Here is a 13,550-nt window from a genome sequence, read left to right as displayed (position 1 = left end):
GGAAGGGGTCTTGGTATGCAGAAAAAGGAATACACTTAGTGCAGAAATGGAGGCCATAATGGGGTCAGAAAGGGCCAAAGAGGAATGATATGATATGATATGGCATTTATAACGCGCCTATACACAAGTGTTTCAAGGCGCGATGAGGCAAGGGAGGGGTAACAAAGGGAGGACAGACAACGATCCTACTAGGCCAGGTGTCATTCAGATCACTCAAGTGTGTGGGAAGGGGGAAGGGACAGTGCAGTACAAGGTAATAGATAATAACAATAAGTAAAAGTAAGGCCAGCAATTGGCAAGGGCATGGGTAAGTGCGGACATCAGGTGTCAAGGGCTGGTAGGGGGACTGTAGGGATACAGAAACAGTACCCAAGTGCGGGGGATGCCAGGCGGGCAGTTGCAGGTGTGTGGCACTGGTGGGGGAGGGACCTGGGCCCGAGATCAGAGGGTGTCCTGGTAACCAGTGCAGTTGGTTAAATATATAAATAAGGTCGGGTAACTCATAAGGATATACCAAATGTTTTTCTAGTGTGCACCAGGAGGGAGTATCAGATGTATCAGGAGGAGCAAGTCAGAAGCGGGATTGTTTGAGAAGGAAGGCAGAATGATAAGATTTGAAATCCGGGCACCGCTACCCCTCCCGTGTCATAAGGGGCTTTCAACTTGGCAGCTGTGATTCTTTTACATTTACCCTGAGCCCATAGGAAATTAAGAAGAATAGAGTAGATGGCTTTAAAAAAAGAAGGAGATAATGGGACTGGAAGGAGCTGCAATGAATATAAAACATCAACTTGATGGTGTCGACCCAACACCCCACCAGGAGAGATAAAAGGGAGACACCTGGATGTTAGTTCTTTCAGTCTATCCAACAATACCTGCATATTGAGTTTGATAGTATCATGTATTGTGGGGGCAAAACAAATACCAAGACCTTTAATAAAGTCATCGCACCACTTGAAACCGAAGACATATAAATCATGTTTGACACAGAAGGAATTAAGGGGTAAAATCTCGGATTTATTTTTATTGAGCTTGTAAACAGACACTTGGCCAAATTGATGGTGTCTATTAAATAAATTGGGAAGGTGGAGTCTAGGATTCTTGATAAGGATATTGTCAGCATATGCTGCTATTTTAGTATAGTGTTTTCCACTTGGAATTCCAGGGATATTTTTGTCAGATCTAATGAGCTTTAGCAAGGGCTCAAGAGAGAGGATGTAAAGAATTGGGGAAAGAGGACAGCCTTGTCGCGTACCTCGACGTAAAGGAAAGAAGGAAGAGGATTGACCGTTGATGCTAATCGATGATTTGAGACAGGAGTATAGTAATTTGACGCGGGAAGTACATTTATTTTCGCCGCAACAGTGCCAACATAGGAATTGAAACATAAAATCCCTGCTGACACGGTCAAAAGCTTTTCCTGCATCCAGTGAAATGGCAGCATATCCTTGTCTATCTTTCTTATCGTTGGAGACGATGTGAAGAGCATGAAGCAATAGTCTGGCATTAGAGGAGATATTGCGCCCATTCACATATCCTACTTAGTCGGATTTAATCAGAGCAGGAAGAGACAATTCAATTCTATTGGCTAGAATTTGAAGATTTTGCTTTCAACGTTAATGAGAGAGATTGGCCGATAGTTATTGGGGAGGATGGGGTCTTTGTCTACTTTAGAGAATAATATGAGAAGAGCCTCAGAAAAGAGCCAGAGGAGGATTTTTGAGATGAAATGGGAGAATAACGATTTGAGTTTAGGGGTAAGGGAATGGGCTAGACTGTCGTAGAATTCAGTGGAAAGACCGTCAGGTCCGGGGGCCTTTCCCCTGCCCAACCCTTTAATGGCACGAGTAATCTCGGAAAGTGCAGTATCATAATCTAAGTGGGATAAGTCGATTTGAGGATAAGATCATCTGTCAACATTGTTGAGAAATGAAGCGATGTTCTAGCAAGGGACAGTTGGGGGCAGGGGTATATAAATCCATATAAAATGTTTTAAAATAGTTCAGAATCTCATCAGGATTATTATGTGAGATGCCGGAAGTATCTTTGATGAGTGATATATACGTTCTTTCCTTTCTTGTTTTGAGATATGAGGCAAGTGATTTACCGGCCTTGTTAGATTTATGGTATATTTTGGATTTATATTTAAGAATAGTTCCAGCGGCCAGTTCGGTAAACTCATTGTTGATTTGAAAGCGGAGGGACATGACCTGACGGAGATTGACAGTGTTAGAGTTTTGATAATAAAGTTTTTCAGCAGATGTTAGCTTGGTATAAAGATCGTCAAGATGTTGTTTGCTCAACCTTTTCTTTTTACCTGACTAAGCCATAATATGGCCTGTAAGCGCAGCTTTAAACGCATCCCAATTGTTCACTATGGAAGTATCACTATCATGGTTTTCAGCATAGAATTGTCACAAGAATAGTTGAACAGACTGAATAAACTGCTGGTCTTGTAATAAGTAATTATTGAATTTCCATCGAGAGGATGGTTTTTTGATGTTGTCAAGATTGAAGGATGTGCAAACAGGGGCATGATTAGAAATAATAATGTTGGAGATCGTGGAATCAACAATAGTGCCCGTAAGAGATTTAGAGGAGAAGATGTAGTATAGGCGGGAGAGTGCATTATGTGTGGATGAGTGAAAAGTATAGTGCAGCTGTGTTGGATGTGAAAGCCTCCAAGAATCAGTTAGGCCCGTTTCGGCAAGGCATCCTACTAAGGGTTTATGGGATTTGGAAGCTTTGAATACACGGCTAGATTTCCGATCTAGGAATGGTTCAAGGACCTGATTGACGTCCCCACACATAATAAGATTAGGGAAATTATTCTTAAGACTCATTTGTTTTATGGAAACCCAAAATCTGGGTTCAGGTAGGGTAGGGCCATAGATGTTCAGAATAGAGACATGTACAGAACCTATTAGGAAACCTGACCCGACACCCAACGACCATCAGTGTCAGCATCTTGGCCTAAAATTTAAATGGTGGTTTCTTTCTGAGCAATATGGCTACTCCATAGCAGGGTCCATACTCTGGGTTCATAGCCCGTCTGTAGCGCAGATGGGCCCGACTTTGGCCAGACTTCGGCCAAGCGAAGGCGCTTCTGTTGCACTTCCAGGGGGCAGGCAGGTTAAATCAAACAAAATATAATAATAGAAATGAAAGCTGTATGCAGAAAGTAAAATGCATAAAAAGTGCCCAGTCAGATGCTGGCGGTCCAGTGGAACCGGTACCATTTAAAGGAACATAATTTAAATACAGAGAAAATATAAAACTATTTGTTGAACCGTGAGCATAACACGCATCAAGCTGAGCTGCAACTGCAGTCATGTGGCCATAGAAAAGAGCATAGAGAGCAAGAAGTAGATGCAGCGTGGTTCGTGCAAGCTGCGCAGGCAGAGACTGGAGGAGAGAGAAGACACCAGGACCACTGTTCGGCAGATATTGGCTGCCAGTCCTGAGAGAGTCTGTGTCTCCCAAATCCTGAAGTGCAGAGGCTGTGCAGCGGGAATTGAAAGCAAGGAATGCTTTCCTTCCCAAGAGGCTGTCTGTGGTGGCTGGCGTGCACCTGAGGGCCTTGAGCCGGTCTCCAGTGGCTGGCGTGCACCAGAGGGCCTCAGGAGACAAAGGAGCTCCTGTTGCAGGTTGCACAGGCGTTTCGGCGGTCTAAGACAAACCGTTTGCCGGGTCACGAGGAGCCACGGAAGCCGAAGTCCTGTGAGCAGAGTGCGGATCAGAAGCGCATGCCTTACCTGGTAAGTTCACCAGCTGGTAGTGACACCGGAGCGCTCCGTAACCACTCGCATGTTCAAGGCAGGCATTCAACAGGTAAGCAGCACTTGCGTGTCAGTGAAAATAATTTTGAAACTGATTTTAAATACCAAAATATTGAAAAGCACGAAAGCCTTATATAATAAAACCAAATGACTGTAACTTTAAACGTGTGAGTCTGTGGAAAACCCGGCAAACCGATGGGGCAATATTGTTAAGCAGCAATACCTACAAGCATTGCCCAAGTCAAGAGAGACTAAAATCACAGCTAATATGATCCAGTCAATATTGCCAACGGCAGAAGGGGGCTAATGATAGATCCATATATTGGGAAACTTACAACATATGGTAAACAGTGGTATAAACTCACATTGCCAAAGCCAACTGAGATGCAGAATGAGACCCTATCCTTTTCAGTATTCGGTTACTTGCGCAGTGGGGAAACAAGAGTGGCAAAAAGGATATCCCTTCTGGGAAAGGATATCCTGATGGAGAGGATCATTATTTATAGAAGAGTATTAAAGAGCACTAATAAAAATCTTGTTTTCCATGAAGAGTTGTTTAAAGATTAGCTGCAAACTGTTGAATACTGTGAAGCTGTTGTGAACTTCTTGTCAGTTGATCTTAATCACAAACGCTCTTGTTGCAAAACACTGTTTGGGCAGAGGAGTATACCTGGATGATAAAAATTTGGAGGAGTAGGACTGGCATGGGAGTAAACCAGGTGGAAGTTGAAGAAGTGCTACAAAGTGGTTTAAAGATGTTACAAAGAAGCCATATTTCTTTAGAACTTATCTGTTGTGCCAAATTATCCTGACCAAGACAATTATTGTTGCTATTGATGGGTCGAGAAACTGTCCTTTATCTAAGGAGGATAAATCGTACACTTGTTCAAGGAAGAGGAAGAACCTTCTATTTTCTATGTTGAATCACTGGAATGTTGGAACTTTCCGTTGACAAGTTGAAGTTGCAAAGTACTGCGTTTGAACTGCAAACCAGGATTTGCTTATTTTCTTTTCTTGAACTGTGAAGCAGAATCCCGCTTAAATCTGGGGTAGGGAAATTCGACCAGGTTATAAATGAGAGACTGTGGTTATATTACAAATTCAGTCACTATTGTTTTGAACTACCATGCATTTCCTTATTTATTTCTTGTATGTATAAGTGTGAAGGATGTGTATACTTTGTTAGAGTGTTTCCTTTCGGCAGAGAAATTCTCTTACGGGTAGGGATAGTGAGGCGTTTGTTGAGAAACCTTCACAAAGTTGTCCGCCTCACATTTCGAACCCCTCACAAAGCACCCTACTGGTTTGGTTCATATTGTAGAGTTTGGCCCTGATGAAGAACCATATAGGTCTGGAAATGCTTGGCCAGTAGGCATCTGCTAATTGCTCAGATACATTAAAAATGATCGCACATACTGTGTTCTTTGAGTATTTTCAGAAAGTGACAAAACGTGAATTTAAGATGTATAGACTACATTAAGACTTAACCACTTAGTCCTTTTTTTTGCTCACTTTAGTGTCTAGTGCAGAGACAATTTTCAGTGGGTTTACACCCCTCTAACATCATTTTACTAGTTGATATTATGATGCACTAGAGGCATAGGTTGTTTGTCTCTGTTTGGGGTCCTTGGATTTTATTGTGCTCTCCCTCTTCTCAGTGGGTTGGGCTGATGCAGTGTGGCTGCACCTGTGGTATGTAATTGGAGGCAGAGTTGGGATTGGTTGGGGCTCCTTGGTGCACCTGCTCTCACGTTGGGCTTATGAGAGTGGACCAAGCCTTCATCTGGCCTGTGAATCAATTTGGATGCTGCTCTCTAGTTCTGCCTGTGCATGACCCAGGGCTCTTGTTTACTCAGCATGCTAGTGGTAATTTGGAAAAGCTTTTAGTAAGTGGTTCAAATCCTCTGAATGCAAGTCTGTGAATCAGTTTGCTGGGCATTTGAACGGAATCTGCTGATATGACAGAGAAACCTGTGGTCTGAAAGTCACAAACCTGTAACAGGTCTTCGAAGCTCCCATAGGTTCTTGCTGTGTCTTTTAACTATCAGGACAAGCACTACTAGAGTTGCATGAATGAAATGGCTCAGGATAAAGGGCAGTAAATGTTTTATCTGTCTAATCATTTGTGTCTGCAAAGAGAGCGTTTCAAACTCTCTCAGTCGGAGAGGGTGTCCACAACAGGGGTTCCTGTGACTCTCATGTGTCACACCACAGGGACCAAGAGAGGGTGACCAAGGTATCCTCCTCATACCCCCTCAGGCCAATCATCCACTGGCTAGGGGAGAGGCATCCATCACCCTGAGTCACCCTTAGGTCCCTAGAGCCCGGCAGGGCCTACTCACAACAGTTAGCATACCACAGGAGAAACATTCCGCAGTAAAAATAACTAATCGAAAAAAACATTCACTTCAAACCAAGCCAGTGGAAACAAAGAATTACGTTTTACCATAGCATTCTTCTTTTAAATAAAGCCTATTGATTGAAATAAAAAGAACCTTTTAAAACGGCTGGACAGAATTCATAGTATTTACGATTTGTCATACGAGAATGTTTACGGATCATACATCACATGCATTCTACAGGTCAAAGACATCTGTTTACTATGAGTGTTTTGAAAAGAATCCTTTCTCGGATGGGGACCCAGTGAGCCTCCCTTCTTGCTGCGGCGATGTGCTCCCTCTTCGAGATGTTGAGTGCTGAGCATAGAGCATTGTTTTTGATGACCTGCATTTTACTAATGTTCCGTTTGGTGGTGCCTACAAAGAGGGCATTGCAGTAATCAAGCCATGCGCCGATGACAGCTCGGGCGATGGTGAGGCAGCTTGTAGGTGTAAGGAATTGTCTGGCCGCATTAAGAAGTTTCGAAGTGTAAGCGGCTGATGAGGCAATAGCATTAACTTGTTTGGTGAGGGAGAGGGTGGCATCCAGGTGGACGCCAAGTGTTTTCACTGATGCCGAAACAGGGATCTGTATCCCATCAATCATGAAAGATGTGTATTGGGGTTAAGCTTCTTTAGCATTGCTGGTGACCCTAACAGCAAGATCTCAGCCTTGTCGTCATTCAGACATAGATGGTTCATGGCAATCCATACCTGGATTGTCAGGTTGATTTTGCTGATAGTGCGGGAGTCATTTTCATAGGGGCCTGACAAGTGGTGGAGGATTTGCGTGTCATTGGCATAGTTGGTGTAGGCTATGCCGATTGCATCCAAAAGGTTGAAAAGGGGTTTGGAGAATACATTATAGAGGGTGGGAGAAACACATGATCCTTGCAGGACACCAAAAGAAATGGGAACAGGAGGGGCACTGGATATTTCCGAGAAGACTCTCATGGATCTTCCTTCGAGAAATGAGGCAACCCAGGTCATAGCTTCTTAGAGAGAAATTGGCGGCAGCCCTAACGTGGTGACATAGAATTGTTATGGTCCATCAAGTCAAAGGCAGCCAATAAATCGAAAAAGGATGGCTTTCCTTTGACTCTAAAAATGTCAAGATGTTTTTTTCAAATCTAGCAGTGCTAATTCCGTGCAATGTGATTCTGTGCAATGTTGTGGCCGGAAACCTGATTGGCACTTCCCAAAGGATGTGCTTGGTTTCCAAAATGTGTTTTATTTGGTTGTAGGCTGCCCTATCCACCATATTTACTAGGAATGGATTTGATGTTAGGTGCAGATGGGTCTAGAGAAGTTTTTTTAAATAATGGGAGTACCCATGATTCTTTTAGCCTGGAGGGTACGAAGCTTGATGTGAAGGAGGCATCGATGAATCTCATAATGAACGCAACTAGGGCTTCTGAGCAGTCTTTGATGATTGTAGCTGGGCAGATAGCCTCTTTACATCTTGAGGGCTTTAGATTTGTGAGAAGATTGGTGGCACGGGGGGGGGGCGAAAGGCGGGAAGCAGAGTTGGTTTTGATTAGCACTTCTTTCATGGATATTTTCTGCTGTCAGGAACTTATTGTTGTCCTCGTAGCAGTCTGAATGTTTGACCCCCACAACTCATCTTTTGTAATGGTTGTGGGGGGTGGGTGATGACGTTTTTCGGAGGTTTTCCTGGGAGTTCGAGCTTGCATTCATGATTCTAGTGTTGTAAGCAGCAGATGTAGCTGTGATGATGGAATGCTTATATTTCCTGGCAGTCTTACTGAAGACGTCTCTTGGAGTGTCGCTGGGGCTTTTTTCCAGGTGGCTTCTGCCAAGCGTTTAGTACGTAGAGCCTGGAGGTCAGGGGTGAACCAGAAGCTGATGTGACCTGCTGGTGTGGCCTTCCGGGGAGCTGGTGAGGCTACCGTGTTCACTGCCCTAGTCAAGGTATTCAGGTAAATGTCTGCCAGTAGACTCGGGTCTACCGAGTCAATGTGCTCAGGAAGGAGTGGTGTGAGATGAGGAGAGATGGTGTCTTTGGTCATCTTCTGGGCACTGCGTGACCAGGTGGGGGTCAAAGCCAGTGGAACATTCAAGTGCAGTTTCGTAGGTGGGAAGGTAAAGGTCAAGCTATGATGATCTGACCAATGGCTACCCAATCTAGGGTCCTGCCTTTGTTATGAGCCAGGACTGTTACGCAGTGATTGAAGCCAAGAGCTGAGAGTGTACTCGCCAGAGAGGTGGCGTTATGGTCTGAAGGGTCATTGAGACCTAGATTCAGATCCCCTAGTAGTATTGTTCTAGATGACGGCTTAAAGTTACCTCCCACAGTATGGAGGAAATCCTCTTTAAAGGAGGCAGGATGGACAGGTGGGCAGTAGATAATATGGATAGTAAGGGAGTTTGTAGGGGAGGATGAGAGTTTGACTGAGAGAAGCTCGCAATTTTCCTTCATGGAAATGCTGGAAGGTCTTATTTGGAGGGAGTCTTTAAAAATTAGAGGGACGCCTCCAGCACTAGCGTCTGGCCTGTCGCTTCTGAGGAAAGCCGCTGGGTATTGCTAAGGACAGTTCTGGGCCAGAGGCTTGATGGAGCCAGGTTTCTGTAATGGCCAGCCGGTCCAAGTCTTGGGAGGTTATCAGGTAATTTATGTCTAGAGCGTGGGCTGGGATAGATCTCGCATTTATGGTGGCACCTTTTAAGAATGATAGGGGCCCGGCTACTGGATAGGTAGCATTAGAAATGGAAGAGGGATCCTGGATTATCATAGCAGTACTAGTGGTGTCACTGCCAGCGGTGACATAGGTGGTTTGTCTGTAAAACTTCTTCTTAGGGCTCTGGCTACTGTTGGTGGATCTGGTGACCTGCGTGCTGCTGAGAGCATCTGCAGTAGACAGTCTTTTGTGTAGGTTACTACTGGGGTCACTGGCGGGCTTGTTTGCTTCTTGTTGGCCTGTAGCCTACTGCAGCTTTAGACTTTGTTGTCTTGGATGTCAATTTAAGGTATGTTTGTACACCTTGCTTACGGCCTCTATCTGAGTTAGTGGCTGGTAGGCAGTGTGGGGGCACCCTGTTCGTTCTATTGCCAAGACAACTGTTTCTGGCTTGTGTGGAGATTGGGACTGTGGTTCTCCCTGCCAAATGGGGTTGCAGGGGTGACAAAGCAAGCAAGCAGAGGACCTTTCCGCTGCTAGAGATATGGGTTTGGGCACAGTGAGGGAGTTAGTATCATTGTTCGTACTAAGGTCAATGGCTCGGAAGGAGGTATTGCTGAACTTGGTATGAGCATCAACCTCATGGGGGTGAGTTCATGGTCTAGCACCACGTTCCTCAAGGCTGTGGTGAGCCTTGTCTTGGGGAATTACAATTGATTTGCATCTGGGGGGCATCAGAGGCCCCCGGAGGAGCTGGCTTGTCATAGAGACCTCCGGAGCAGCCTGCAGCAATTGGCCGTGATTGGGAGAGCTGCTGGAGGTGAGGTTGGTCAGGCGAGAGCCCAAGGGCTTGCTGACGCTGCCTAAGGCTCATAGCTGAGTGGCATAGTTGTTGTGTACTGTGCTAAGCAGCGCACAATCATGCATAAGCATGCAGGCATGGTCAGAACTACACAAAGTGGGGTGTGGAAGGCCAGGGACTGTGTAGCTCTGTCAGCGCGCCTCACTAACGGTGTGGGAAGGCAATACTTAGTGGTGTATCATTAACACCGGCACAGGCATTGTCAGGAGAGATGCAGGTTGGAGGAAGTTGGTAGGATGGGGAGTGGGATATAAGATAAGAAATGCATACGGGTGGAGCTGACACATTAGTGCAGCCAGTTGTTTCCTATGTACACTGGATCAGGGTTGAAAGACCGAATTAGAAATGTTAGAGGGAGAAAACACCGGTCTTTTCTCACCGGAACATTTATGACTTGGCCAAACCCCTGCCCACACCCCCACCCACACCCCTGCCCATAAATCCAATCGGAATTTTCGAACGGCCGAAATGTAGCCAAATCACGCATTCAGTCTTTTTGGATGAACCCATGTACACTTGCAGGTAACATTGCAGAGGATCCCCTCCAGTTTTCACATTAAAACGATATTGCTTAATTACAAGTTGCTAAAGGCATCGATTTAGGGTGCTGGGTCACACGACTTGTCCTCCTGTTTTAAAATGCACATTTTCTTAAGATTTTTCTTTTTCATAAACACTTTAGAATGCTTTAGACATACATCACATTTTGATATTAACATCAAGTCCATTTTTTTTACTCTTCTTTTTTCTTCCTTATTACGGTTTCAAATATCTTCATAAAAATGTGTCATTTTAAAACCTTCTGATTTTATTGTATCTGAAGGTACAAAGGAAAAATAAATGTAGCTTTAGATTTTTCTACGGCAGGCTGAAACACTGAAAACTTTGGTGCAGAGTGTGGCAAGAACAAAACATGGGATTAACTGCGGCTGAACAGTGCTTCCATGTGTAACTTTTACTGTTGGCAAGAACATAAGACATCCGACAGCTAAGTCCGGCAAGTGCCCTGTAGCTATTGTTCTCCAACATGGATCTGGCATGGATTCACATGCTCATGAATATTCCCCGTCGTCAAGCTCGGAATCCTCGGTAAAAGAAAAAACAGTTTTAATTTCACTTTAAAACTGTATTTCTCCTCTAAACCAATCACTGTCCTCTGGGTCATACTGCCTCCATCCAATGACAGTCCTCTCCCGAAGACCCTCCTCTGGCAGCCATCTTCAGAGTTTTACCGTACGCTTCAGTGTTGGGAGTCCTCGAGTTTGCTCTCCTAGCTATTGGTATGTTTTTTCATGTTTTCGATGGAAAAAGTTACATTTTTGTTTTAAAAAAGCCGGTGTGCTTTTTTCTTCATCTGCTGACAGTGGGGACCCGTTGTATGTAAAGTTTTGCGCCCCTCAAGGGCGAAGATCCATCGAAGATTCTACAAGGCCTCTTTGGCCTACTTCGTGCCCTCCGACCATGACGGAGAAGGAGGGAGGGTCCCTGTTCAGGCCCTGCACCAAATGTGGGCTACAGAATGTGTTTGTGGAGGACAAGCACCTTCAATGCCTCTACTGTCTGCACCCGGACCACAAGGAAGTAGAGTGAGAGATATGCCTTGGTTTCTCCAAGAAAACGACAAAGGACAGGCGTATTAGAGTGGTGGTTATATCCAAGCCCTCTGACCTGTACTCCAAGCAGGGTCATGCCTCACTCAGGGACCGCCGGTCCGAGGAGTGGTCTTCTAAATCCTTTGAGGCCGCCTCATCCGTGGAAGACCAAGATAAGGCCAAGAGCCGCAAGTCCGCTGAGTTCGCCACAGAGGTGGGTCCCAAAGTGGATAGGGCGCGATCAGCATCACCTTCCGCCTCCATTGCCAGCCTACCATCCAGCTCCTCTTCAAAAAGAAAGTGATCTACCCCGGCTAAACTACATGAGAAATCAGAGAAGCCGTGAACAGAGGAGAAGAAAGTCAAGCAGCCCAAGCAGGCACAACTGCCACAGACTAAGACCTCGTCAGCGACCCAGTCGACAGCTACTTCTACCACGACCACTACGGGCGCTGATCCTACGAGGGTAGTTCCCACAGCTCAGAAAGTGTCCCTGCCCCCAAGGCGCGACACCGCTGCAGTGACTTTGGCAAAGTCTGCAGGCACGCCAGAAGGGGTGAAACTGGCCCAGGCACCGGTTCAGGACCCTCCGGGGGAGAAGTAGGGGGGGGCCGAGAAGGCCCCAAAACAGCCCTACAAGGCCATTGCCCAAACCAAGGAGGTCTTGTCCGCGGACGATGAAGATCAAGAGTCCTTACATACGGTCCACAAGGACATTGAAGAGGAAGACATCGAATATGGCACAGGGCCTAGTGTTCCTTTTCCATCTTCTCAGCCGAGGGATATTACCTTGGATATTCTGTCGACTCTACACCTTGGTGTCAGAGATCCAGGTGAGGATGCCTCCGGTTCAGGTACCTGTGGTTCCCCAGGTCCCTGATCAGCCTCCAGCGAAGAAGAGAAGCATCATCTGACACCCCCATATCAACCTCCTCCACCACGTCGGGCCCCTTTTCCCCCGCAGACCGAGACACGAGTACGGGAATGGATACGACGGCAGATGATGAGGAAGACATTGTTGCACCGGACGGCGAATCGTCACATTTGGATGCTCAGCATAGGGTGTGTCCCCACCGGATGAGGTGGGATCGTTCCACACCATGATCACCAGGGCCTCCGAGCTAGTCCAGCTGGTGCCTGAGGAAACCAAGAAGGAGGGCTTCTTGTATCAAAGAAGCGAGACTAAGAGAAAGACTATTATGTCGGTGCCTTTTCTGAACAATGTTTGAGAGGAGGGCCTGGCCCTTATGAAGAACCCATGCATGACAAACGGGATAGGGTGCCGGACTCCACACCCAAGTGCCTGAAGTCGCAGCCATTGCCAGTTCTGGTGGTGTCAGCCGCTGGGAGGAAACGGTCAGCTAACCCATTCTCGTCTAGCGGTATTCAATCCAATAACCAGGGGGAAAAAATGCAAGTTGCAAGCTACTACTAGGCCCAAAAAGTCCCTCTCCCTCTCCATTATCCACATACACACAGCACATGGTTCCTTATTCACTTCACTATGAATAAATTTTCCCTAGACAATGGACAGCGGCAAGTGCGAATTCCCCCTTGAATGCCATCTGTAACGATGTGTAGATCAAGGACAAGGTCACCTTTAGAAAGTGGAGACCATAAGCGTGCTTCCTATTAGAGCGCATTCGCATCCAGAACACCTAAAGGTTTATCAAAAGACAACCGCACAGACTCTTCCAAGTCAGTGCCAAATATAGGTGGAATCTACCTGAACAGCCCTTTCTGGGGACAATTCATACAAAGGAATACCTGGGCTTATTTGATAACATGTCTTGGAAGAGAGCACTCCAAACTGGCATAAGTTGACATGTAAAGTTCTATATAAACAAAGAAATAAACAGTAGAATTGTAAGTGAACGGGTAAGTATTGGCAAAAGCCAGAACTAGAGTCAATGCAGGCAGTGGAGACAGTGTTCAAGCCAATCAAACAGCTCTTGAAGTGGCACTTTACAGAGTCATATTCTTTGATCCAATTAGTTTGGGGTCCCAGACGTCAGGAATAAGGGCTGGTGCCGCCGGGGAGTAACTAAGTTTGCTTATTAAAGCATTGGTAAAGAGAACTACATTTCCCAGCATTCCGGAGAGGACCTGTAGTTCAGCGCAAGTTGCCGCGCGTTGTCAGCTGCAAGTAATGAAAGGCAGCATAAAGTCAACACGCTCGTGCCCGCAGGTGTGGCTTATTTTGTGTTCCTGGATGGGTGCGGTCGGAGCGAGACGTGAGCAAAGCCTTCTTTACAGCCCGTAGGATTTTGGAGCTAGACGAAGCTGGCGGACTGGCTGGC

At 45.9% G+C, this 13,550-nt stretch overlaps 1 protein-coding gene across 1 annotated transcript in view; it reads right to left on the bottom strand.

Moving 5' to 3' along the window:
* The window catches only part of RABGAP1L (RAB GTPase activating protein 1 like), a 3,056,406-nt gene that overhangs the window by 450,706 nt on the left and 2,592,150 nt on the right, over nucleotides 1-13,550 (bottom strand). The window lies entirely within an intron of this gene.

The sequence above is a fragment of the Ambystoma mexicanum genome, chromosome 1q (genome assembly GCF_040938575.1).
Source record: "Ambystoma mexicanum isolate Mex_15411 chromosome 1q, UKY_AmexF1_1, whole genome shotgun sequence".
Classification (NCBI taxonomy): domain Eukaryota; kingdom Metazoa; phylum Chordata; class Amphibia; order Caudata; family Ambystomatidae; genus Ambystoma; species Ambystoma mexicanum.
The sequence above is the reverse complement of the archived record's forward strand: the minus strand, read 5'-3'. Positions and strand labels throughout refer to the sequence as shown.